At 38.4% G+C, this 5,000-nt stretch overlaps 1 protein-coding gene across 4 annotated transcripts in view; it reads right to left on the minus strand.

Moving 5' to 3' along the window:
• The window catches only part of frem1b (Fras1 related extracellular matrix 1b), a 153,288-nt gene that overhangs the window by 91,979 nt on the left and 56,309 nt on the right, over nucleotides 1–5,000 (minus strand). The gene's annotated exons all lie outside the window — the stretch shown is intronic.

The following is a 5,000-nucleotide window of genomic DNA, read 5'->3' on the forward strand; positions in this document are numbered from 1 at the left end:
GAGGTCACATTGTATGGTCACTTATTCCTAATATACTTCTATCAGACTTCTATATCTCCTGTTAAGTGAGGTCACATTGTATGGTCACTTATTCCTAATATACTTCTCTCATACTTCTATATCTCCTATTAAGTGAGGTCACATTGTATGGTCACCTCAATGCAGGACATTGATTGCATGAGATGAAGTGTGTCTGTATGAGTTTGTAAATGGCAGCCTGTGTCCTTTAGTAGTGTGTAATACTTTATTTATCATCAAACTGTGATAACTGTGACTAAATTCAGTATATATATATATATATATATATATATATATATATATATATATATATATATATATATATATATATATATATATATATATATATGTCTGTCAACCGACAGCCGCTCTGCTGCCCTGCTGAAAATAAAATGTGAAGAAGAAACACTTAATGTTAGCTAACGTCCATAATAATTGGACTTTGGGTTCGATTTTTTGACAGTTTTCAGTGGTTATGAGGAGCAATATTAGTGAGAAATTTGGTAATCATTGATCATTGTTTAGGTACATTAAACCACATTTGTATTCATTAGTACAGATACAGATGGGCGAAAAGTTAAGACCGACTCAACTTTTGGAGTAACGCAGCCCCAAGATATGAAGCATTTGAAAGATACTGCAGGAAACTACATCACAATAAGGAAACACACAGACACACACAGACACATACACATGGACAGACACACATATATACACACGGACAGACACACACACACACACACACACACACACACACACACACACACACACACACACACAGTCCGACTCAAATCGCCAATTGGAGGACTTGAGACTTGCCTGACTTACATTGATAAATTACTTGACCTGTACTTGGTATTCAAGACTTGTGACTAGAAAGGACTTGACTTTTTATTAATGTAACAGCCAGGCCGTATTCTTTTCTTTAAAGTATTGAAATTAAATGGCAAGTCCGCGATGACCAGTGGTGGTTTAGAAGCGAGAAGACAGTATGTCGCTTTAATGACGTTTTTGCTGCAACAGTTTCGTTGCAATATTGAACATAAAACAATACTTTTCATGACGACAAATGTCTTTTTAAACTGATTATAAATGCAAAAACTTAGCCTCGTGAGACCGTCCTGATCTGGCGAGCTCCAGTTTTCCACTCCCAGATTAGTCTGGCATCTTGTGGTGCGTTCTTTTTGTCCACCGAAGTCGATCGATCGAGTCGTTTTCCGGAGTTACGAACCAGAAGTTGCAAAAAGCGCGCCCCCCCCCGAGGTCGTATATGTACGACTCGTCAAGTCGTCTGAACTCAGAGGACCCCGAGTTCACTTTCAAAGATGGTGCATCACACGTAGTAAACGTTGTGGTTTTCTAAATTTTTTAAGCACTTTTGTCGTTTTTGTAACCAAATGAAGAAAGAAATAAACATAGTGCTGTATACTGCTACCTATAGACATGTCTCTACAGTCTTATTAGGAGTTAAACATAGTGCTGTATACTACTACCTATAGACATGTCTCTACAGTCTTATTAGGAGTTAAACATAGTGCTGTTTACTACTACCTATAGACATGTCTCTACAGTCTTATTAGGAGTTAAACATAGTGCTGTTTACTACTACCTATAGACATGTCTCTACAGTCTTATTAGGAGTTAAACATAGTGCTGTATACTGCTACCTATAGACATGTCTCTACAGTCTTATTAGGAGTTAAACATAGTGCTGTTTACTGCTACCTATAGGCATGTCTCTACAGTCTTATTAGGAGTTAAACATAGTGCTGTATACTGCTACCTATAGACATGTCTCTACAGTCTTATTAGGAGTTAAACATAGTGCTGTTTACTGCTACCTATAGACATGTCTCTACAGTCTTATTAGGAGTTAAACATAGTGCTGTTTACTGCTACCTAAAGACATGTCTCTACAGTCTTATTAGGAGTTAAACATAGTGCTGTTTACTACTACCTATAGACATGTCTCTACAGTCTTATTAGGAGTTAAACATAGTGCTGTATACTGCTACCTATAGACATGTCTCTACAGTCTTATTAGGAGTTAAACATAGTGCTGTATACTACTACCTATAGACATGTCTCTACAGTCTTATTAGGAGTTAAACATAGTGCTGTATACTGCTACCTATAGACATGTCTCTACAGTCTTATTAGGAGTTAAACATAGTGCTGTATACTGCTACCTATAGACATGTCTCTACAGTCTTATTAGGAGTTAAACATAGTGCTGTATACTGCTACCTATAGACATGTCTCTACAGTCTTATTAGGAGTTAAACATAGTGCTGTATACTGCTACCTATAGACATGTCTCTACAGTCTTATTAGGAGTTAAACATAGTGCTGTATACTGCTACCTATAGGCATGTCTCTACAGTCTTATTAGGAGTTAAACATAGTGCTGTTTACTGCTACCTATAGACATGTCTCTACAGTCTTATTAGGAGTTAAACATAGTGCTGTTTACTGCTACCTATAGGCATGTCTCTACAGTCTTATTAGGAGTTAAACATAGTGCTGTATACTGCTACCTATAGACATGTCTCTACAGTCTTATTAGGAGTTAAACATAGTGCTGTATACTGCTACCTATAGGCATGTCTCTACAGTCTTATTAGGAGTTAAACATAGTGCTGTTTACTGCTACCTATAGGCATGTCTCTACAGTCTTATTAGGAGTTAAACATAGTGCTGTTTACTGCTACCTATAGACATGTCTCTACAGTCTTATTAGGAGTTAAACATAGTGCTGTTTACTGCTACCTATAGACATGTCTCTACAGTCTTATTAGGAGTTAAACATAGTGCTGTATACTGCTACCTATAGACATGTCTCTACAGTCTTATTAGGAGTTAAACATAGTGCTGTATACTGCTACCTATAGGCATGTCTCTACAGTCTTATTAGGAGTTAAACATAGTGCTGTATACTGCTACCTAAAGACATGTCTCTACAGTCTTATTAGGAGTTAAACATAGTGCTGTATACTGCTACCTATAGACATGTCTCTACAGTCTTATTAGGAGTTAAATATCGCCTGATTAGTTATTTTGGAGCTTGTGCAGCTGAGACGCTCGGTTGCTATATGACAACAATGGCTTTAAGCCGAGTCTGGAGCAGAAAGCAGAGCAGTAGCCTAACGTTAACGTTAATCAAAACGTAATTTTCATGTATCAAACTGTGAAATATATTTGTGTAATATGTCAATAACTGGGTGAATAGAATCCTAAATGTTACTAAAAATGTTACAAAAATCCATCTTTTCTCCGACTCGTAGTATCGTGTGACAAAAAGAACGCCTGGATGTGATGTCACACTCGAGCTACTAGTCGCGATTACAAGACTAAAAGAACGCACCATTGAGATAGAGAAAATTTGGAGCTGTTTGCCCAACGACCGACCAATCAGCACTGGTTTTGAGGCGGGTTTAGGTGGTGATAGACAGATGGTTTATCCAATCAGCTAACCAGGATTTTCAGCCAGCGTTAGCCCTAATTCTGTTAGCTGCTCGCTAATGCTTTTTCCACTTGGATCCTTCTTTTGGACTATGGACCAGGAACCTGTAATGGTGCCTTTTATTCCTAAATTCTCGTTACACAAACAGCAAATCTCCTTTACCGACATGTTGCTAGCTTGCTGAGCTAACGAGCTATGCTTTGCCTGCAGCAGCAGCAGGGGTAGCCTGGCTTGTGGTTGTATTTTCATATGCTTCTGTGATCTGATTGGTTGATTTGGCCCATCTATCACCAACTATAGGTGATAGACAGATGGTTCATCCAATCAGCCAACCAGAATTTTCGCCCCTTCCCAAAAGTTCTCCAACGGAAAGTTCCCAGATGGATTTGACGAGCAAAATGCAAAGCGATCCATCTGGTGGAGTCAGGTTAGCAAAAACTGGGGTAGATATATTGATTTATAGCAGGAACTCGACCTGATTCTCACCACAGTGACTTGAGACTTGCTGGTTACATACTCCCACCTCTGGTTTAAGGCCTCTCATCTGCTTATGGAAGGGCTGTCAAACTCAGTTTCCCAGAGGGCCACACTGGAAAAAGGGAATCCCACCGAGGGGCCAGACATGGAGAGTTTATTGACAGGCTTTTGTTACTGCATGTCACTTTTTTTTAAAACATTTTGGTAGCTTTTTTCCAAATTTTTGCTGTTTATTCCAAATTTTTTTGTGGCTTTCTAAGACATTTGTCACCTTTTGGTAAATTTGTTGCTTTTTCCGACATTTTTGTACGCTTCTTGGCGCATTTTTGTTGACACAAAGCCCTACAAAAGTCATCAAAAGAGTTCCTTCTGGGGGAATTTCTGAGTCTCAGAGTCGGCAAATGTGCCAAATTCTGCTTTGAATGTCACGTAATTACAGTTCAAAAACCACTTTCCTGTGTTTTTGGTTTGGTGCACAACTAGGAGGGCCAAAATGTATTGTGAACCCAAAGTGATACACATCTACTTTTAAAACACTAAGACTTGGATACCAAGAGGTTTTTGGATATGAGCCGACCTTTTCTAGAAGCTGGTTGAAGGAATAAAAGAGGGACGCTGTGTTCACTGGTGGAAAACGTCGGAAACAATCCTATTTTGCAGGGCTGTATGTAAAAAGCTTAGCTAGAATATTGTCTTTTTTCAGAATAAGGGCAAAAAAATTAATATGTGCATGTAAACAGAGTCAATCTTAACTGTTGGTAGTCAGTGGTGGATTGTTAACGAAGTACAGTTGAATATTTCAATTTTGCAGGTCACAACTATTAATTATTTGTGAATGTGTCTACAGTAAGTCAGAGCGAGATCCCGTTAAATATCACAAACGCAAACTCAGCTTCCCTCTAGCTTTGCAACAGTGGAATGTAACTAAGTACATGTACTCCAGTACTGTCCATAAGTCCAACATGTTGAGGTACTTGTACTTTACTTGTAGTCTTTTCTTTTCATGTTACTTTCTACTTCTACTGCGCTACATCTCAGAGAG

This window comes from Perca flavescens, chromosome 9 (genome assembly GCF_004354835.1).
Source record: "Perca flavescens isolate YP-PL-M2 chromosome 9, PFLA_1.0, whole genome shotgun sequence".
NCBI classification, from domain to species: Eukaryota; Metazoa; Chordata; class Actinopteri; order Perciformes; family Percidae; genus Perca; species Perca flavescens.